We start from the raw sequence: 24,407 nt of genomic DNA on the forward strand, positions 1-24,407 counted from the left end.
GACATTGTGAGAGGGGCAGACACCAATGCCCTAGAGAGACATGTTAGGGAGGTTGGGGATGCACATACGTTTAAATTTTTTGGTGATAGACAAGGTATATATCAATAGTAGAGGGGGAGATGTTAAAATCAAAACAGAGACTAAGGAACTGGAATGGATCATAAAGTTATGGGCTAATATGGGAAAAGGCTTGAATGATAAAATTAGTATCAAACCAATTTTGATGAATGGGAACTTACAGAAGTAGTAATGTTAAGTATCATTGGATTTAGATGCATACTTGACCCCAGTACATCAGCCTGGAAGTATTTTGTGTTGGATAAGATCAACAATTTAGGTCCTATTTAATATGGCTCCCTGCATTGTTATGTTTAATATGGCCCTCTGCATTGTTATATTACAGACTGTCAAGTATTGTTCATAATTTTACAATTAAGTTAGATTTGTATTTAGTAGGTTATGTATGTGTACATATGTGTTTATATTAACATTTGTAGGAATGTTTGTATAAGACAGTTAGATATGATTATTTGTTCATTTTTATATGTTATATGAATTTGTTTGGAGGGGATGATGTAAATGATGTCAATATTACGGATATTTTTATGAGTACTGTAGGAACATTTTTACAAGGCAGTGCTTAGACATGGTAGTCTGATCTGCTTTTTAGGTTATGTTTTATTTATTACTGTGTGGCTTTAAATCTGTTTAAAGGAGGAGGAGGATTTGCATAATTAATTGAAGCATTGAGTATAAATTTGGCAGAGCAGAGTTTTTGTATTGTCTGATGAAGTGGCTTGGGCCACGAAAGCGCTCACCTGGTACTTGACTGTTATTTTTTTAAACTATTTTATGTGCTGTACAGCCGTTGTCTGGAGCCTCCTTTACTTGCTTTTAATATGTTAAAAATCAATAAAAAATTGAAATATGAAATAAAATAGTGATTAGCTGTGCACGTTTAAGTTAATTGCTTTGGGCATGATTTAGCCATTGTCAAAACACTGGCATCTGAAATCATTACTAAAAAAATTGAAGTAACTCCTCTTTGAATATATTTAATTCCTGTGGTTTTCAGGTATTTTGTGGCAGTGAGCTCAATGCTACAGGTGCAAGTTCTGAAAAGGCTTTTTCACCTATTGCCTTGCTGAAATTGGGTTTTGACAAAACTGGCATTGTCTATAGAGGAGCAATATGAGTTTGTCTGCCTGTGTTGTAGTTTATGTGCAAGACTTGGGCAGTATGAGCAGTGAATTAGTCTGTACGTGCAAGACGTGGGCAGTATGAAAAGTGAATTAGTCTGTATGTGCAAGACATGGACAATACAGGCAGTGAATTAGTCTGAATGTGCAAGACGTGGAAAATACGGGCAGTGAATTAGTCTGAATGTGCAAGACGTGGGCAGTGTGAGCAGTGAATTAGTCTGTATGTGCAAGACATGGCAGTATGAAAAGTGAATTAGTCTGTACGTGCAAGACTTGGGCAGTATGAGAAGTGAATTAGTCTGTATGTGCAAGACTTGGGCAGTATGAGAAGTGAATTAGTCTGAATGTCAGTCAAGTAGAAGAGTAGACTTGGTGGGTACTGATAGCCATCTGTATTTTTTTCTAGCAAAATGCAGTGATATTATGCTGAGGTTATGAATCTGCAGATTTTATTTGCAGTCACTTGCAGAGTGTAGGTGTTTTGTGCAGAGTTTAGAGCAAACATGCTAGACAGTGTTCTGATTTGGGTATTATTTGAGAGTAGAAGAGAATATTTGTATAATAACCTAATTTTATCGAGTGCTGCTTTTGTGATGTTTGATCATGTAGAGCATATGTGAGCTGCTGGTCAAAAGTTATACCCTGGTATCCTTTGTACTGAGACATTAGGCAGGGGGATGCCTTGAAGGTCAATAAAGTTAATCATGGGACTGGATTTAAGTTAAGACTGGACAGTTTAATAAACCAAGCATTCACAAATATTGGCTTCTGGTTTAAGAGTTATATCTATATAACATATACAATCATATCAGAATTTATTTATTTTATTTTGAAATAATTATAATAATCAAAAATCACGAGTTGCCTGTTTTTTGCTTATTTATATTATTTACTGTACTTTTTTATTGCCTGCTGCCTACTATAATACTGTATTTATATACTGTGTACTAGTCTATACTGATGTACTGCGATCGTCTGCCTATATACTGTGTAGTAATCTATACTGCTGTACTGCGATTGTCTGTCTATATACTGAGTACTAATCTATACTGCTGTACTGCGATTGTCTGCCTATATACTGTGTACTAATCTATACTGCTGTACTGCGATTGTCTGCCTATATACTGTGTACTAATCTATACTGCTGTACTGCGATTGTCTGCCTATATACTGTGTACTAATCTATACTGCTGTACTGCGATTGTCTGCCTATATACTGTGTACTAATCTATACTGCTGTACTGCGATTGTCTGCCTATATACTGTGTACTAATCTATACTGCTGTACTGCGATTGTCTGCCTATATACTGTGTATGAATCTATACTGCTGTACTGCGATTGTCTGCCTATATACTGTGTACTAATCTATACTGCTGTACTGCGATTGTCTGCCTATATACTGTGTACTAATCTATACTGCTGTACTGCGATTGTCTGCCTATATACTGTGTACTAATCTATACTGCTGTACTGCGATTGTCTGCCTATATACTGTGTACTAATCTATACTGCTGTACTGCGATTGTCTGCCTATATACTGTGTACTAATCTATACTGCTGTACTGCGATTGTCTGCCTATATACTGTGTACTAATCTATACTGCTGTACTGCGATTGTCTGCCTATATACTGTGTACTAATCTATACTGCTGTACTGCGATTGTCTGCCTATATACTGTGTACTAATCTATACTGCTGTACTGCGATTGTCTGCCTATATACTGTGTACTAATCTATACTGCTGTACTGCGATTGTCTGCCTATATACTGTGTACTAATCTATACTGCTGTACTGCGATTGTCTGCCTATATACTGTGTACTAATCTATACTGCTGTACTGCGATTGTCTGCCTATATACTGTGTACTAATCTATACTGCTGTACTGCGATTGTCTGCCTATATACTGTGTACTAATCTATACTGCTGTACTGCGATTGTCTGCCTATATACTGTGTACTAATCTATACTGCTGTACTGCGATTGTCTGCCTATATACTGTGTACTAATCTATACTGCTGTACTGCGATTGTCTGCCTATATACTGTGTACTAATCTATACTGCTGTACTGCGATTGTCTGCCTATATACTGTGTACTAATCTATACTGCTGTACTGCGATTGTCTGCCTATATACTGTGTACTAATCTATACTGCTGTACTGCGATTGTCTGCCTATATACTGTGTACTAATCTATACTGCTGTACTGCGATTGTCTGCCTATATACTGTGTACTAATCTATACTGCTGTACTGCGATTGTCTGCCTATATACTATGTACTAATCTATACTGCTGTACTGCAATTGTCTGCCTATATACTGTGTACTAATCTATACTGCTGTACTGCGATTGTCTGCCTATATACTGTGTACTAATCTATACTGCTGTACTGCGATTGTCTGCCTATATACTGTGTACTAATCTATACTGCTGTACTGCGACTGTCTGCCTATATACTGCATACTAATCTATACTGCTGTACTGCGACTGTCTGCCTATATACTGTGTACTAATCTATACTGCTGTACTGCAATTGTCTGCCTTACTGTTCCTGTCACATCCAATGTTGCTGTTTTCACTGTTTGTGAAGCTCTTTTTGCTCTTTTCACTGTTTGTGAAGCTCTTTTTGCTATTTTCACTGTTTGTTAAGTATTTGCTTGTGTTTTTCACTGTTACAAAACAGTCTGTTCTGTTTGTTCTGGTTTTCCTATCAAGCAGTGTTATAATAACTGATTTGTTAGCTGTTTAAAACATTTTTTGAGTGTATCTGCTGATTTTCTGCTGTTTTTAAACATTTTTAGTGTCTCACTGCTATTTTTCTCCTCTGTTAAACATTTTCTAGCAGTTCCCACTGAAATTAGGATAGATAGTAGATGTGGCATAGTCCAGATACAGGTTTGCTGCATCCGGGTTTGTTTGTAGTGAGTGTATATTCTCAGCACATTTTCCAGGCCATCTTGGATTGGAAAGTGCCTTTCTGCACTCTAGTGAGATGATTATGCTGACTGGAGTCTGTCTGGTGAAGTGTTGTTGATCTACGGCTAGGAATAACCATCCTTATTGGTCCTTTTGGACCTTTTTACATTTTTTTTCAAGTTTTTAGCTTCTGGTATTTAAGCCCTGCATTTGAGTAGGTTTATGCTTTTTTGTACATGACAGCATTGTGCACTGCCACTCAATTGTGCCCCATTGCCGGACAGATTAATTCAACAGTTTTTCCTTTACTTACAGCTATAGCACATTAGTGTAGCCCTCATCCTTAGTATTTTCCTAGTCAAAGAAATGCTGCTAGTGAGATGAAACCTATTAAACTACAAAAAAAAGGCAGAAATATCCATCGACTGAGCTCCTTCTTGATTGATCCTGAAATGCACCCCTAGTGAAAACAGTCTTCAACCTAGCATTATGGACATTTGGACCATCCTTGCTTCTCCTGCTACCCTTCTTGACTTGGGTCTCTTGAGTCAGTGTAGCAACTGCCTCATGTACACTGACAACCCTCTAGTAATAACTCACTCTAGTACAGAGTGTGAGAGATGTATCTACACTAAGAATCTTGAATCCATGCTCTCTTGTACTCAAAACAGTAACACAGAAGAGGTTGTTAACCCAACCACCACTACACATGCACATAATACCACTACTCATACACATAGTATGATCGAACACAAAAATCAACATATGCGGAGGTTCTCTCAAAAAACCTACCAAGACACTAGAGACCTCCAAAACACACGACTGTTACAACTAACATATTTCCCACAGCACCCAAGACACATAGCAGCACCAGTGTTTCACCTACCAAGGCCATAAGGATGTCCCACTCACCATGTTGGACAAGGAGAAAGTCACAGTCAGCTGCCTGTCCAGTGGCAGTATTCATCAGATCATGCATGCACTCGGGTCTCTAAGCAACAAGTACCATTACGACTCTGTCATATTTCATGTTGGAGTGAACAGCCTGAGACATACCTCACTAGACTATATGAAGACAGACATGGTTGAGCTCTCTGTGTATGTCTCAGGCAGGTATATCCCTAGCCTTGAGCATCATATTGCCCTCACCTAGAATGATGCCACAGTATAAACAAAAAATGATTGATGTCAATAATTGGCTTATTTTTGATGTCATTCAAAGGGGATCCAGTTCCTGTCAGCCTGCGAAAAATGGTCAACAAACCTCACTGCTTTGCCAGAGATGATTTGCACCTGGCATCTCTAGGTTTTTGGCTGCTGGCAGAGGCCCTTGCCTCCCCCATAGTGCCTTTTTAGGCAAAGTCTCAACAAACTTACCAACATCAAATTTGCCAGTCATAACAAAATAAGGGTCATGCTGCTAAATGCTAGGAGCTTAAACAAAAAAACTGCACAACCTAGAAGCACTTCTATTACTGGAAGATGTAGATATCTGTGCAGTCACAGAAACCTGGTTCAAGGCCTCAAAGCGTATCCCCACCTTGCAAGGCTACAATGCCTTCCACACTTTCAGACCGCAAAATTAACTTGTGAGAACCAAAGGAGGCAGTGTTTCTATCTATATTAGAGATAAATTCACCTCCTGTCTAGTTAGACTGAACAGCTCCATGGAGTTACTCCAAGTTTAGGTTACAGTGAGTAAGACTCCCATTCAAGTCATAGCCTGTTATAGATCATCTTGTATGGCTTATGACTTGTGTGAAACCTCCTTGACCAAACTGGAGATCATCCAAATATTACCAAACACTCTGGTTATGGGGGATTTCAATTATCCTACCATCAACTGGGAAACCTATGCTATCCCTAACTCACTAGTGCAAAAGTTCCTTGACTTTCCTAACTCAAATGGCCTGGAACAAATTATTCATACCCTAACAAGAGGAACAAACATACTAGACCTGGTCCTCACTAACGTGTCAAACGGATGCACTACCCCATCTGTTGGACCCTCATTAGTTATAACTGACCACAATCAATCACCTTTGAGCTGATACTAGCACTAAGAACTCACACAGGGAGAAATCAGACTAAAAAACTTCACCAAGGCAAACTATACCCTCCTAGGTAAAGGTATAAATGCATTCTGATCCCCCACCCTAGCTGGAAGTGGTAACTACACCAAAACTTATACTAAAGCCTGTACAATCACTTGCATAAGTGTATAGACTTGGCTGTACCAGAAAGAATCAAAGCCAGAGCCCCAAGTAAAAACAAGCCACCATGGTGGAAATCCAGCATCAAAATCAACCATCCATTGTTGCTGCAGCATAGACCAGATTCAGGCCTGCTGAATCTAGCTTTGTTTGTATAACTTGAGCACTGATCCAGGCCATCTTTTTTTGGAGAAGGTTCCCCTGCACCCTAGTGGCAGGAGTGTGCAGTTTAGAGGTAGTCTAAGTGAAGACTGCTGGAACAGGGCTCAGTTTTGAGCTTTTTTCTGGTTAATTGGATAACTTGTTTAAATCAGTTTGTTTGTTTTCTATTGCTTTATATATAACAAAAAAATTGCACTATGCTCACCTGATTTTACTGTATTTGTGTTTCTTCCTACTTTATTACTAGGGGCATTGACTACAACTCTGATCTGAGATATATTGCAATAAGTATCCTTTTCTGTGCATTTAAAGTGTTTTTTGATTCTATCTGCTTTATTTTCTGAAAAAAATATATACTTGTTTCCTGCCTTTTTAAGCTAGTATAGTGCAGTTTTCAGGTTAGTGCTGAATTCAGTGCTGTGTTACAAATCTCTGTGTTTGACCATACCTTACCTGGATAGAAGGATGTTTCTCTGTTCATCTGTGAGAGAGGGGAGCTTTGAGCAGCCTATCTGTCCCTGGAGGAGTGGTTTCAGCCCAGAAATTAGTAGTTTGATTGGCCATTTTTGGCTAATTTCTATCTCTTTCATTTCCCTGCTATAAAAAATGCATTTGCCCAGTTTTGCATGCCGGGCAGCGCCAGTTAGCTAAGGTATAACTATTCCTGGATCCATAAAGTCTCCTCTTCAATTTTTCCCTTGGAACTAGACAAACTTTCAACTTAAGCACTCAAGCCATTCATTTCTCAGCCTGGCACTTGCTCAAAACTTATAGCAAGCACTTAGAAACCCTAGCACTAGACCCCCCTATAATGTACAGAAGGACGAGGCTCTCTATTCGACCTTACCAGCCATTCAGTAAAACAGTTCACTGTACCTATCCAGGCATGTCCAAAGGGCAGTTTCAGGTGTACTCTCCAGTCCAACTGGTGAATCTGGGCATTTTGAGGCAATGTTACAACTGCCTCATGTACACAGAAAACCCTCTCTTCCTACCACCAAATGCTAATACATGTGAGAGATGCAATTATACAGCCAAACTGGAGGCTAATCTCTCTCAACCCAAGACTGGATCAGACAGTCAAGAGGAGAAGGGAAATACTTGCATCACACCACCAGTCTCATATAGACCTATTAAACCAGCACTGGCAAATAACACACATAAATACACGAAAACATACTCGGAGGCTCTAAATAAAAATCTGCAAAAGCAACAAAGACCTCCAAAGCAGACATCCAAGCAACCTTCACCCCCCAGCAAAAGCCATAAAATACATACTTCACAAAACCAGTGTGCCACACAATCACAGCCCTTAAGGCAAAATAACATACCCAACATACTAGTAATAGGTGACTCTATAGTCAGGCACACTAACGTCCCACTCACTAGGCTGAATAAGGAGAAGGTTACTGTTAGCTGCCTGTCGGGTGCCAGGATTTGCCACATAACACAAGCACTCAGGTCACTCCAGAACAAGTATAAATATGACTCTGTCATTGTCCATGTTGGTGTTAATGATCTGAGCCGTAACTCCCTGGACTACATGAAAAGAGACATGGAAGAGCTCTCTGATCACATAGCCCAGGCCGGTATGACCCTGAGTAGTACCCTGCCCTCACCAGGAATGATACCACGGAATAAAGAAAAAATGATAAATTTCAACAAATGGCTAAGTTTCTGGTGTCATTCAAAGGGGATCAAGTGTTTGTGTACCTGGGATGACATGCTCGACAAGCCACGCTGCTTCGCTAGAGACGGCTTGCACCTGTCACCCTTAGGCTTTCAAATACTGGCCAAAGATCTTGCCCCCCCCCCCAGTGCCTTTTTTAGGCAAGGCTCAAAAGACAAACCCACCGCCGTAAATAGCATAAGTAACAAAAAACTGAGGGTAATGCTACTCAATGCCAGAAGTCTAAACCTCAAAATGCACGCACTTGAGGCACTACTCAGTATGGAGAAAATCAAAATATGTGCAGTAACAGAAACCTGGTTTATAATGCTCCAGAGAGCACACCAGCACTACCAGGCTACAACTCATACCATACATTTTGGCCACAGAACCCAGAACAAAATACAAAAGGCGGGGGCGTATCCATATTCATCAAGGAAACCCACACCTCCAGGTTAGTGGTACAGCACGATGCTTCAGAGATCATCCATGTGCAACTAACAACGGGCAAAACTGTAATTCAAATTGTAGCTTGCTAGAGATCACCCACCATGTCCCAGCACCCCCATTCTGCATTTCTGGAAACACTGGGAAACATAAAGGTCCTACTAAACACCCTAATATTGAGCAATTTCAATTACCCAAACATTAACTGGGAGAACTACTCAAGTACTAACTCCCTTGCCCAACATTTCCTAGAATTTCTAAACTCAAATGCCCTGGATCAACTGGTCAGCACACCTACCAGAGGTGACAACATATTGGACCTGGTCATCACCAACATGGGCGACCGGTGTACCGCACCTGAGGTCAACCCCTCGCTGGTTAGATCTGACCATAAACAAATAATTTTGGATATCCACACCCCCCCACCCTACCCCCGGACAAGTAAACCACCGTAAAAAACTTTTCAAAAGCAAATTTTACATTACTTAAGACCGAGGTGGAAAGTTTCAAAGCCCTCATGCTAAAGGATAATGCTGTCCAAGCTTCAAAATCCTTTACTAATGCATTCTACGGGCACCTACAAGAATGCATGGATCGTGCTATCCTGAGCAAAACCAAGACTCACTCCTCCAAGAAAATGAAACTGGTCTGGTGGACTCCTACCATAAACAAGCTATACAATAGAATAAGGAAACTAGTACAGAAAAGAGTAAAATCCCAAGAAAGGAAGACATCCCTGATCAGTATCAGCAAGAAACTATGATCCCTCATAAAATCATCCAAGTCGAGCTTCGAAAGAAAAATTGCCAAGGACTCCAAAGAAAACCACAAGACATTCTTTAGCTATGTCAAGAATCTAAGTGGCAATGCTCAGATCTGCTTGGAGTTAGTGCAGAATGCCACAAAATACACTTCACCCCCAAAAGGGCCCATAACCATACCAGAAGAATGTAGAGCCCCTGAAATCACAGACACTCAGGTTAAAACAGCCCTCTCCAATGTCAAAAACCCAGCATTAATGGGACCAGATGGTGTCCCAGGCTGCATCCTACATGAGCTCAAAGATGAACTAACCCCTCACCTAAATACACTGTTCAAACTCAGCCTCTCCACAGGATACATACCCATAGAGTGAAGCACAGCAACAGTTATTTTGCTCCACAAAAATAGAGCCACGACAGACCCCAGGAACTATCGTCCTATATGCCTGACTAGCTTGGTCTGCAAGGCTATGGAGTGCATCATCATGGAACTCATTAACAGAGACATTGGGAACCTCCAAACACTGGACCCTACCCTGTTTGGCTTTGTTAAGGGCAGATTATGCCTCCTGAACCTGGTGGACTTCTTTGAGACAGTTACCAAGGCTATAGATGAGGGAAAGGTGGCACACACCGCCTACCTAGACCTCGCAAAGGCCTTTGACACTATTCCCCATTCTGGTATTATGGACAAGCTCACCAGCCTGAACATAAACCGCTACATCACAAGATGGGTTGTCAAATGGCTCACAGACAGAACCCACATGGTGAGAGTTGTGGGAGCTAGGTCCGACTCTAAACTGGTTACAAATGGCGTTCCCCTTGGCTCAGTCCTAGGACCCCTCCTGTTCGGCATATACTTCTCAGAGGTACAGGCAAGCACAGGAGGACTATGGCTGACCAAGTTCGTAGACGACTGCAAACTGGGGGCTATAATTGACTCTCCGGCTGACACAGACATCCTCCAAAAGGGTCTCACTGAGACGGATGCCTGGTGTCACAATTATGGCCTGAATCTAAATGCCAAAAAGTGCATAGTCATCTCCTTTGGTAAAAACAAAGTACCCAGAAACTACCACATAGGTGGTAGTCCCCTAAATATGGAAGACGTAATAAGGGATCTGGGGACCCAAGTAGATAGTAATCTCTCCTTTGATAATCACATTGCTCAAGTGGTTAGAAAATCCTTCTATGTGGCCCACCTAGTCACAAAAGGGTTTGCATCCAGATCAAAAGAGGTCATTGTGCCTCTTTACTCATCACTCATCAGACCCATCATAGAGTACTGAATAAAGATCCATAGAAATAAAAGATAAAACAACCGAAAAGCAACGTATCAGCTAGAAATCCAGGAACTGACCACCATAAGATGAGCCAGCAAAATGTATTTGAAAAACAATCACAGAAGAAAGTAAATAGTTAGTGCTTTCAGATAAGTAAATGTTATACTTCATCAGACCCGTATAACATTTACTTATACGAAAGCGCTAACCATTTACTTTCTTTTGTGATTGTTTTTCGAATACCTTTTGCTGGCTCATCTTATGGTGGTTAGTTCCTGAATTTTTAGCTGATACGTTGCTTTTGGGCCATGATAGAGTACAGTGCCCCATTTGGGATGTATCTTACAAGACACATGCAACAGCTGGAAAGACCACAGAAGTACCTCACCAAGAGGATCACTGGCCTCAAAAACAGATGCCCTATGCAGCTCGACTGAAGAAACTCCAGCTGTACTTGGTTGCATACCGCCTACTCTGAGGTGATCTCTGCCTGACATACAAAGCCATGTCCAACCCAGAATTGATGGACAAGCTCCACCTAAAGAAAACCATATCCCCTCGAGCCACACGCTCTAGGGATCTAAACCTCACCACAACAATAAAGAGAACATGCTGGAGGGATAGATTCCTGTCCCAAAGACTTCCCATGCTTTGGAACAAGATTCCAAGCTACATTAGGCAGAGCTCCTTGCTAACACTCTTCAAAAGAAACCTTGACGTGTGGATGGAAAACAGAAAGTTTATCCCGGGGATCACTTCAGTGGCTCTGCTGGACAGAGGCACAGGGAACTAATCTAAGAGGGTGGCTAAAACCAACACATTCTGGCTAGGCTTATAAATGCCTTCGGGCAGATAGCCTACCTATGAACCTTTGAACAAACTTTACAATAAAGGCAAAAAGTTGCTGTCCATGAAAACAAAGGGGAGACCTCAACAATGGAAAAGAACCCTCATCAGATTCAACAGGCAAATAAGAGTACTTGTCAAATCCTCTAAGGGCCTCTTTGAGATAGACTTAGCTAGCACAGCCCAGCCAAGGATTACCATAAGGCCTTTTACAGCTATGTACATAGCATAAAAGGTAGGACCCAAACATGTGCAGAACTAGTGACTAACAGTATCACATACACTGACCCCACAGAGATAGCAAACCTGCTAACAGATAGGTTTGGTGAAACTTTCACTGCCCCATCCCCTCCAAATCTATCACAAACCTTGCCCCAACCCCCCCACCCTACATACCTGAAGAATAGTTCATCAAAGTCTTGTACAAGGCAAAAAACACAGTCACTGTGGGACCAGATGGCATCCCAGGCTATCTTCTAAACAGGCTAAAACATGAAATAGCATCAACATTAAGTAGCCTTTGCAATCATAGTCTAACCACAGGCTTTGTTCCTAAGAAATGGAGAACAGCAACAGTTATTTCCCTCCATAAAGGTGGCATAACAACAGACCCAGGGAATTACAGACCCATAAGCCTGACCAGCCTCATCTGTAAGGCCATGGAATACATCATTATGGACCTCATAAATAAAGGCATAGGCAACCTCCTAACCCTGGATCCTACCCAATTCAGCTTCATCAAGTGCAGATCCTGCCTGTTAAATCTTGTGGATTTTTTTGAAAATGAGACCAAGGCCATTGATGAGGGCATATCTGTGCACACAGTATACCTCGACTTGGCAAAGGCTTTCTTCACAATCCCATTACCAATAAACTTAGCATACTGAATGTAAACCCCTTTGATGGAAGATGGGTTGCTAACTGGCTCACAAACCAGACACATACTATCAAAGTGGGTGACTCCACATCAACCAGCAGACCGGTTACCAGCTGGGTGTCACAGGGGTCAGTGCTGCACCTTCTACTGTTTGGTATATACTTCTCAGAAGTTCAGGTCAAAACTAAGGGGTTGTGGCTGACCAAGCTTGCAGACGACTGCAAACTGGGTGCAATTATTGAATCTCCAAATGATGTCTGGATATTCCAGGAGGGTCTTGGACAGACCAGCGACTGGTGTCTTAGTCACGGTCTCAAACTGAATGCAAAGAAATGCATCTTCATTCCTTTTGGCAGAAACAATGTCCTTTCACACTATCAAATCAATAAGAATATCCTAAGTAACCATGAAGTGGTAAGGGACCTGGGATCCTAGGTTGACAGTGACCTTAACTTCGGCCACCATGTTTGTATCATTGTAAGGAAAGCTTTCCCATAGCTCACTTGATTAGTAAAGACATCACCTCAAGATCATAAGAGCTATGGGAAAGCTTTCCTTACAATGATACAAACATGGTGGCCAAAGTATAATGCCCTATTCAGTATGTAACACACTATGCACCTACAGGAATGAGAAAGACCTCAGAGGTTTCTAACAAAAAAAGATCAAAGGCCTCCAGCATGTGCCTTACACAGACTTACTAAAATCCCTGTCACTATACTTAGTATCATATAGACTTCTTAGGGGAGACTTATGCCTGGCCTACAGAGCAACCCAAGACCCAAACCTAATGAACTTATTGCATATCTGTAAATTAAATGGGTTAGGGGCCACCCATCCCAGGGGCCTAAATATGTCCTGCAACTTAAATAGAACATGCTGGAGAGACAGAGTTAGCTCCCAGTGACTGCTGCATCTTTTGGAATAGGCTACCTATTCATGTGAAGCAGAGCACATCTATGACATTGTTCAAAAGGAACCTGGACAAGTTGATGGGGCACTGTAAATTCTTACCGGGAATAGCACCCACAACCCTTCTGGATATGGGCAGTCATTACCAGATGCAATCTTGAGTATTAACTAACATTTCTATGGCATTACATCAAGATGAAACAGCTAGGCTTGAAATGACCTCCGAGTCGATAGCCTATAGGCTTGAAATGACCTCCGAGTCAATAGCCTAGTAATCTCCCATGATCCATTGATCCTACTAAATAAAATGGTAATATTGGCATAGTAAAAATCATAAACACTGAAAAACAAAGCCAAACGCAGTAAATAAATATCATGCAAAAAATAATATCCTGAAGCTATATAGGTTCATAGGTTCATAGGTAGGTACTAGGCTATCGGCTCAAGGGTCTAAGTAAGCCTAGCCTTTCGCCACCCAAGAAAGTTATTTTCCTGTGCCACTGTCGAGCAGAGCCACAGTGGTGATCCCCAGAGTGTATTTCCTATTTCCCATCCACTCATGAAGATTTTTCTTGAAGAGTACTAATGAAGAACTTTGCTTGACATAGATGGGTAGCCAGTTCCAGAGTATGGGAAGTCTCTGGGTCAGGAATCTATCCCTCCAGCATGTCCTGTTTATTGTGGTGACAAGGTTTAGGTCCCTTGCGCGTGTAGCTCGGAAGAAAGGAGGCTAATGTATAGAATCTAAAAATTCAACATAGTAATACACAAAAAAACAAAGAATGTAAAGAAGAAAATGAGGACAGTTTGGTTTGTAAGGTAGAAAGGAAAGGCAGGGCACACAGCCAAGAAGGAAGAGAGCAGAATGAGGCTGGCATTTCTGGAGGTCAGGACGGAGAAAGGGTAAAGGCAGGTCACATAGTCAAGAAGGAAGAGAGCAGAATGAGGCTGCCATCTCTGGAGGTCAGGATGGAGAAAGGACAAAGGCAGGGCACACAGCCGAGAAGGAAGAGAGCAGAATGAGGCTGGCATTTCTGGAGGTCAGGATGGAGAAAGGGTAAAGGCAGGGCACACAGCCGAGAAGGAAGAGAGCAGAATGAGGCTGGCATTTCTGGTGGTCAGGATGGAGAAAGTGTAAAGGCAGGGCACACAGCTGAGAAGGAAGAGAGCAGAATGAGGCTGCCATCTCTGGAGGTCAGGATGGAAAAAGGACAAAGGCAGTGGTCACCAGAAATATCCCAAGAAAACATGGATGTATATTTACAGAAAAACAGTGATCTGGAGATAACAGGAAGAAAATAATCCATCAAGATAAAGGAAGCCTACTTAACATGCCAGTCTCTTTTTCAGCAGGGAAAATAGCTTGGTAGGAATTTAGTTTTCTCTTAAAGTAATCAAGAGTACAACAGTTTGCAGAGCTTTCGTAACTGCAGAGTTTGAATTATCCTTAACATTAAAGGTGATGCTTAATGAGAGCTCAAGAACCTGGATCAACACATATTAAAGAAGATAATACATGGGTTTTTAACAAGCTAGTATGAGTATTTTGTCAGTGAAGATTAACTGAGTAGGTTGCTTGCAAAAAACAAGACTTTTATTTTTTATTTTTTTTTTTTTAGTTAAGAAAGACAAAACAGTATTTTGCTGTTTCCTAACATGGCTTGACATTTATATGGTAATCATTTTATATGAAGTCTTCATACTTTAGTCTTTTAGAACGATAGATTAAAAACTCAAATGAAATAATATATTAAGCTTAATTTACAGTAAGATGACTTTCAGTTGCAACAACAAATACAAAGTAAGTTAATACCTGAAAGAGATTTTTGAGGAATCCAGAGTTTACTGCACATTACCAATTTTTTTTTTTTTTTACAGAGAATAGAGACACTTGGCCAACATTGAACTAAAAAGCACTACTCAGTAGGTCAAACCCAAGTAGATTGAGGGCTATACCACTCAACCCCCCCCCCCAACTAAATACACCAACTCCAGGATCACACTACAGCGGAGAAAAGAGCACATTTCCCCATGCTGACCAAGTGTCTCCATTTCCTGTAAAGTAATTTGGTAATGTGGAATTTTGAAATTTCATTGTTGTTGTCTAGGTAAAATAAAATTTGGTTAAGTGTAAATTCGGTACACAGTAGACCATATATATAAATATATATGTATATATATGTGTGTGTGTGTGTGTGTGTGTGTGTGTACTTATATATATATATATATATATATATATATATATATATATATATATGAATATATCTATGATCCCATTCGATTTATTGAAATTATACATCAGTGAACCAAAATAGCGACTCAGTTATGTTGAAACTTCATTAAACTGAAAACTGACTCTACAGAACTACACATCACTGAAATCAACTCTAAATTAAAAGCAAATACATAAACACAAGTTCAGGAACAGTTTCAGAGGGGACAAGCTCCATCTGCATCCCCATGTGGGGGCTGAACCCGTCACTCCCCCTGCAAATTATATACATCAACTCCCAGACTGCACTACAGTGACAGAACGATATATCTCTGACGCTCACTGCATAAATTTCCATTAAAGCTAAATGAGCACTGTTAACATAACATTAACATACAAAACACATCTCTCCAAGACCACGGCATAATTACCTTTTTTCCTAAAATGCCATAATATCCTCCAAGACCTGTAACTTGTACAGTGTACGACAATGCACATAAGTACTGCACTTTTGCAATTCCAGTAATAACACCAACAGCGTAACTATTTTGCTGTAACATAACTCAACCAACTCATACTTTGGAAAAAGTGAGGTTTCAGCACAAAAGTGTGAGTCTTCTACAATTCAATGAGGTCTAATTTCAATAATTCAAATGCAGCAGTCAAATAGACTAGGCATGTAGAAATAACTGACACCTTCCCATTGTGCCATGACAATTTTAAATACATCCCCAGCTGTTTCTATTCATCAGAGACTGACTCCTTCCCATAGTGCCAGGACAGTTTTACATAAATCCCCAGGTCAATGTTACATAAATCCCCATCTGTTTCTGTTCAGCAGGGACTGACACCTTCCCATAGTGCCAGGACAATTTTACTTAAATCCTCAGGACAATTTTACATCCCCAGTTGTCTCTGTTCAGCAGGGACTGACACCTTCCCATAGTGCCGGGACAATTTTACATCCCCAGCTGGTTCTGTTCAGCAGTGACTGACACCTTCCCATAGTGCCAGGACATGTTTACATAAATCCCCATCTATTTCTGTTCAGCAGAGACTGATACCTTCCCATGGTGCCAGGAGAATTTTGCATAAATCCCCAACTGTTAATGTTCAGGAGAAACGACACCTTCCCATAGTGCCAGGACAATTGTATATAAATCACCAGCTGTTTCTTCTCAGCACAGACTGACACCTTCCCATAATGTCAGGGCAATTTTACATAAATCCCCAGCTGTTTCTATTCAGTAAAGACTGACACTTTCCCATAGTGCCAGGACAATTTTACATAAATCCCCAGCTGTTTCTGTTTGGCAAAGACAGACTCCTTCCCATAGTGCCAGGACAATTTTACATAAATCCCCAGCTATTTCTGTTCAGCAGGGACTGGCACAATCCCATAATGTCAGGACAATTTTACATATATTCCCTGCTGTTTCTGTTCAACAGAGACTTGACACCTTCCCATATGCCAGGATAAGTTTACATAAATCTCCAGCTATTTTCTGTTCAGTGGAGACTGTCACCTTCTCATAGTGCCAGGGCAATTTTACATAAATCCCCATGACAATTTTACATAAATCCCCAGCTGTTTCTGTTTGGCAGAGCTAACTCCTTCCCATAGTGCCAGGACAATTTTACATAAATCCCCAGCTATTTCTGTTCAGCAGGGACTGGCACATTCCCATAATGTCAGGACAATTTTACATAAATCCCCTGGTGTTTCTGTTAAGCAGAGACTGTCACCTCCCCATAGTGCCAGGCAATTTTACATAAATCCACATCTGTTTCTGTTCAGCAGAGACTGACACCTTCCCATAGTGCCAGGGCAATTTTATATAAATCCCCTGGACAATTTTACAAAATCCCCACAACAAATTTACATAAATACCCAGCTGTCTGTGTTCAGCAGTGACTGACACCCTCCCGTAGTGCCAGGACATGTATACATAAATCCCCCAGGACAATTTTAGATAAATCCCCAGCCGTTTCTGTTCAGCAGAGACATGTAAGAAGTAGTGGCACAAATAAATACTGAATTTGTAATCTTCATTTAGTGCAGGCTGGATGAAGTTGTGTGCATTTTTATATTGGAAAATTATCTTGAATAATGTGAAATTTTGATGGTAATACATAATTCTTATCTCTGTACCAATGAAACCAGTTGCATTTGACCTGAACACTTCCTATACTAACAAAAGCTATACAGGTCGGTAGCATGTTAGAAAAATTGTTAAGCAAAATTGAGAGATATGCCTCTTCAGTTATGATGTTCTGTTCTTTATTAATTAATTTCATTTATTTACTTTGGGTAATTGGGTGAAAAGGCTGATTCAGGGACCATTTCAGTCACAACCAGAAGCACATAGCAGCAGATGTATACAAAGCACATGAAGAATAAACAGTTGCAACAGATGGATACGAAGTACATGCAGAATAAACAGTTGCAACAGATGGATACAAAGTATATGATGAATAAACAGTTGCAATAGATGGATACAAAGTACATGAAGAATAAACAGTTGCAAGAGATGGATACAAAGTACATGAAGAATAAACATTTGCAACAGATGGATACAAAGTACTTCGAGAATAAACAGTTGCAACAGATGGATACAAAGTACATAGGTTCATAGGTTGGTACTAGGCTATTGGCCCTAGGACCTATACAAGCCTAGCCATAACAATTCCCTGGCTATTTCTTCCCACAATATTTACTTCCCTGGACCCCTGTCTAGCAGGGCAACTGAAGTGATCCCCAGGGTAAATTTCCTATCTCCCATCCAGTCATCAAGGTTGGAGACTTGGAGAATAAACAGTTGCAACAGATAAATACAAAGTACATGGAGAATAAACAGTTGCAACAAATGGATACAAAGTACATGGAAAATAAACAGTTGCAACAGATGGATACAAAGTACATGAAGAATAAACAGTTGCAACAGATGGATGCAAAGTACACGGAGAATAAACAGTTGCACAGCATTGAACATAAGTAGGTGTTGCCATATGTAGATGGCTGGTTGCATGGAATATGTAGGTGTAAGCCAGTAAGTAATCTGGTAAGAGGAGCTGCATTAATAGTTATGCAGGACAAGATGCACATACCTTTGGATGGTAAATATTGAAAGAACAAGAATTAAAATACTAAGCCGCCTTTATTCTGCAGCTCAGGAGCAATTGAAATTGTACTCCTCATTTAACTGTTTGCTCATTTTGTAATAATTATGTAGTTTGTAATGAATCTGATAGTTTGAGGAAGTGTATTTCTAGTTCTCATAATAAAAACTAGCTATGCCAGACACAACATAGGAGATACTGTAATTATTTACAACTTGTTGTTACTCCTGTTGTGGTGTTGTATGAGTGTTTACATTCATTCAATCAATGATTATCTGCTTAATCCCATATAGGGTAACATGTGGAGCTATAGTCTATCCCTGCACATGGTGGGCACAAGGCAGAGAAACATTTCCTGAAAGGAATGCCAGCCTTTCACAAAATGTAAATGCACATGCGTATGTGTAAGTGGGTGCACACACACACACACACACACACACACACACACACACACACACACACACACACACACACACACACACACACACACACCAATACACACACAAACACAGACACACACATATATAGGAGTGCACACATGGACATGCACAGAGACAAACACACATATATATGCACACATGCACAGAGATGCATGTGCACACACATACACACATTTAATATTTAGAGGACACCCAGGTTACCCAATTCAATGCAAGTATGTCTTTAGGGAATGGGAAAAAATAGAAATCTCCAGAAAAATCATCAAGCTCTAGGGAAGACCCCACAAAGATGGCACCTCGACCAAGAACTAGGCTGGAGAACTAAGTGCCACAATGCAACAATGTAAACTATTCACCAGTCTGCTGTGTATGTGTGAGCACTTGCAAGAGAAAATGTTGTTTTTGTAGAGTTGTACTGCAGAAATGTTAACTGTGCATTTGTGTGCTGCACATATGTGAAAAAGTGCAAGAGATAATACTGTATTTGTAGAGCTGTACTGCTGACATCATCTCACTGAAGTGGACGACAGGAATGTTGATGTATTCTGTAGCCAGTTAACATATGATTAAGGGGTTAAAATGAATTATGTCTGTTATACAGCAGTATTACACTGTAACATAATTAAGTAATAAGGTATATTATCAGGAAGTTATACTCACAGCTGAAATGTGCTTAACAGGAATGACACTATCAGATTTAAATCAACAAATATTTTTTTTACCAATCAATTTATAAATATATATTAAAACCACCCTTACACTGAGTGGTGTAAGCAAATGCATTGTGAGTTTAACTGTTCAACAGACATTCATTGAAATGCTTTACTTATAAATGTTTTTTTCAATTACACAGTTCAAGAATTACATGAAGGTTCACCGGATGCAGTAAAAAACACAAATCCTGGTAAGTAGTACATTTCTGTTTTTGTAGTGTGTTGCTTTTAAAACATACTGAACTGTTATAATTAAGTCAGTGACAGGTAATTATTTATAAATGGCAGCTACATGGTTCAGTGTACAGAAGCCAAAAACTTAGAAATTGTGATACCTTAAGAAGAACGGGGTGGGGGTGGTAACTCTAACACAGAGGGCAATTTCTTCTGTAACATGGATATCTAGTAACCATGGATCATGGCACTTTGATTCTCTGGACTATGCTGTCTTAGGCCTTGGAGATGGAGAGCCTGCCTAACATTTCAGATGATTTCATGTGTACTCTGATGTCAAACTAATATAAAAGATGGGGTTGCCAATGTGCACATTAGGCTTAACAGTGGTAAAGCAGTTGTATTGTTTTTAAATAAATATATCTAATTCCATGGGGAAAAACACAAGGGTCCAGATTCCAAAAGATTTGCTTTCAGTGTAAGTATATTCTGATTACAAAAGACTTGCTCTGTGTGTAAGCGACTTACTTCATTGTAAAATTTGTCCAGATACAGGCTTACTACATGGACCAGATTCAAAAACACCTGCTAACAGCCTGCTCTCAGTGTAATATAATATATAATATACAATAAAACTTTACAACAAAAAGAAGAAACTGATTGAGAAGCTGAAGGTAGCTATTAAGGGCAACAAAGCATTCCCTGAACTTAGATTACCACTGATGGAAAGGACCGACTACAAGTCCTTCTTCATTTATGTTAGAAAACTAAGAAGTAATTCATGTCACTGTTCTCAACTTTTCCACAATGGTACCTCCCACTGAAAAGTACAGAACATCACAAACATAATACCAAACAACTCTGTGGCCATCTTTTCTTATGAAACTATCATCACCACTCGTCATTCCGGATTCCCTCCACCCATTATTGCCAAAAGTCATAGCTTTAAGGCTCTATCAAAGAGCAAAAACACTTCTTCCTGGGTTCCTGTCAGTATCCTGGGGTGTCTGATAAGCAGTGCCAAGTGTGCCCTTGCTGATTCCCTTCTCAAGGGATTTAATCTCAGCTTAACTACAAGCTATGACCCTGAATCTTTGCACACCACCACAGTGATGCCCCTCAACAAGGGTGGACTGCAACAATCATTCCCCTCCACAATGGAGGGCCATCAACCAACCCATGGAACTGCAGACTCATCAGTCTAACAAGCCTGATATGCAAAGCATGGAATGATCATGGAAATGACAAACAAGGATACCATCACCCTACAGATATCGGACCCATCCCAGTTTGGCTTAAGTTAACTTTTTATGAGAGGGTCAGCAAGACAATGGATGAGGGTAAAACAGTGCATGCATAGTCTGACCTGCCTAATTCACTTGATACAATACTCCACTCACGCATTGTTGACAAGCTCTTTAAGTTAGACTTGAAGCCTTAAATAGCTCCCTTGTTTGCAGTCTAGCTGTTAGACAGGACCCAAGAAGTTAGGATCAGTGAGACAACCTCCACCAAGTGACCAGCCAGCACTGCAGCATACTATGACTCATTGCTGAACCTGGTGCTATTTGGCTTCTACTTTTCAGAAGTCAAGGCCAACGTTAAAGGCCTCTGGCTCACCAAATTCACACATGGCTATGAAACTGAGAGCTATTATATTTCCCCAAGACACAAACATCTTGCAAGTGGGTTTAACACAGACAAATGACTGGTGCCAAAGCCATGGCTTAAAACTCAATACCAAAGAATGCATTATAATACCCTTTGGGAAACTGCCAGTGCAAATAATTACTCAATTTATAATACACCCTTAAGAGTCGACCCAGTACTAACAGATCTAGGAACACAAGTAGACAGCAATCTGGGCTTTGACCAACATGTAGTTAGGACAATAAGAAAATCATTCTATGTCACCCAACATATAGGTAAGAGTATGGCTTCTAGGTCCAAGGAAATTATTGTACCACTCTATTCAGCCATAATCAGACCTATTATTGAATAAAAGGTCCCCCTTTGGCATGTTCCTAAGCAGATATTTGCAACAGTTGAAATGTATTTATTTATTTACATTTGTTGACCGGGAGTGTCCGACTAGATGTAGGTCCATTTTCAGCGGAGGCCCGGGAAGAAAAGCTCCACAGTTAAAATAAACAGACAGTAGTTACATTGGATTACATAGCAGTTAACAATTTAACATAGCAATTAATTACAAACATATTTACAGATGAAGAACATAGTACATCAGTAGACAACTAGAATCTTTATCTGCAAAGTACATAACAGACATTAACAAATGTTACAATAAGAAGTTCCTGCTGTATAATAAGTACTAGGCTTATGAGCATCTGAGCTTGCTATAATCAAGGTAGTTAGTGGGGTGGAAAGAAAGGTAGTGGTTGGATGGGGTGGGTGATATTAGAGTGGGAGTTGCAAGGGCATAGCCAGCCTGTTTTTAGGTGTGCTTTTAGTAAAGTTTTGAAGTGGGTGCATGATGGTACGGAGGTGATTGTGGGTGGGAGAGCATTCCATAATTTGGCTATGGCACAAGAGAATAGTGCTTCACCAGCAGAGTTATTGGCTTTAGTGATCTGCAAGTGATATTTGTTGCTGGATCTTAGTGGTCTGGTGGTGCGATAGGGTTGGAGTAGATTCTGGAGGGATGAGACATTTAGTGGATGGTTTACTAGTTTGTGGGTGAGTGATAACTGATACCATTGAAGGAGGTGAGGGAGTTCAAGCCAGCCCAGTTTAGCAAGTGAGAGACAGTGGTGACTATGGTAGGATGCCCCTGTGGTGAATTTGGCGATTTTGTTGTAGCAGGTCTCTAGCTTGTTTAGATTGCATTGCCTTAGGTTGGTATATATTGGAGAGGCATAAAGTAGGGTGGAGATAAGGTGGGAATTTGCTATTGAAATCTTTGCTGCTTTGGTGAGAAGTTGCTTATTTCTGTATAATGCTCCTAGTTTTTTGTGGACTTTTTTATGGTCATGGATATGTGAATGTCAAATTTTAGTTTATTGTCTATTTCCACTCCTAGCAATTTGGTGTGTTCAGTTGGGTATATAGTGGTGTTGTCTTTTGCTGTGATGTTAAAGTGAGAGTTGTTTAGAGTATGTTTGGTGGGTTGGAAGATGAGTAGTTTAGTTTTGTTTGGGTTGAGTATTAATTGGGCATCAGATAACCAAGTTTCAACAGCGGAAAAGGCTTCCTGTGTGACTTTTTGCAGTTTGGGTAGGGACTGGGCTGAGCAGATGATGGTTGAGTCATATGCATATTGTATGAGTGTGCCATGTTTGGGGGCAGAGGCTAGATTATTGGTGAAAACAGCGAAGAGTAGGGGTCCGAGGATAGATCCTTGGGCAATCCCTATGGAGACAGGTAGTTGGGGCGATATGTCATTCTGCCATACAACGGATTGTTGGCAGTCAGACAGGTAACTCTGAAACCAGTTGGTGACTGACTGAGAGAAGGATAGGTTATTGAGGACAGAGAAGAGTTGTTTGTGTGGTACCATGTCAAATGCTTTAGATAGGTCTAAGAAAGTAACAGAGGAGAGAAAGCCATTGTTTTTATGCTGAAGGATAGTGTTAGTAAAAGGAGAGTAAGGTGGTGGTGGTGCTATGGTTTGGTCAGAAGCCATGCTGAGTACTGGAAAGGAGGTTGTTAGTAAAGTCTGAGACCTGAGAATGCATGCATCTCTCTAGATGGGGCGGTAATTGGTTAGTTCTGTGGAGGGGCCGCCTTTGTGGAGGGGAATTATATGTGATACTTTCCACAGTGTGGGAATGTAACTTTCTGACAGAGATTGGTTAGTCGAGATGGATACTGGGTAGGCCAGAGCATCAGCTGTGATTTGTAGGTATTCACTTGGGAGGTTGTCTGCTGCTAATTTGGTGAGCTTAAGTTTAGTTAAGAGTTTTTTATGTTGGAGGTAGGTACAGGAGAAAAAGTGAAGGCAGTGGGGAGATTACTAGTTGAAGGTGTGGGTTGGAGGGGAGGGGGGTTGTGTTGTTTAGCTAGTGATAGTATGGTTAGTGTGAAGTGTGTTGAATGAGGTAGCAATATTTTTGGAGGAGTGAGGGATGTTAGGAGGAGGGGTACTGACTTTACCAGGGTGGAGGATGGAGTTTATGGAGTACCAGAATTGTTTGGGGCTGTGTTGGGAGGAGTCTAGGGCAGACTGGTAGTATTGGAATTTGTCCTGTTTTATTAGCTTTTTAATTCTGAAGTGCCAGCATTACATTCACAGAACAGAACCACCACAGTACCAGCATTACATTCACAGAACAAAACCATAACAGTACCAACATTACATTCACAGAACAGAACCATCACAGTACCAGCATTACAGACACAGATCAGAGCCATCACATTACCCAAATTACATACATAGAACAGAACCACCACAGTACCAGCATTACATTCACAAAACAGAACCGCCACAGTACCAACACTATA

The 24,407-nt window shown here is 40.5% G+C and overlaps 1 long non-coding RNA gene across 1 annotated transcript in view; it reads left to right on the plus strand.

Moving 5' to 3' along the window:
• LOC122804100 overlaps nt 1-24,407 on the plus strand; it is a 78,829-nt gene that overhangs the window by 11,980 nt on the left and 42,442 nt on the right. Inside the window, exon 2 of the long non-coding RNA XR_006365178.1 lies at nt 19,916-19,966. This is a non-coding gene — a long non-coding RNA (uncharacterized LOC122804100). The remainder of the gene's footprint in view (nt 1-19,915; nt 19,967-24,407) is intronic.

This window comes from Protopterus annectens, chromosome 6.part0, assembly GCF_019279795.1.
Source record: "Protopterus annectens isolate FY-2018-M chromosome 6.part0, PAN1.0, whole genome shotgun sequence".
Lineage (NCBI taxonomy): Eukaryota > Metazoa > Chordata > Ceratodontiformes > Protopteridae > Protopterus > Protopterus annectens.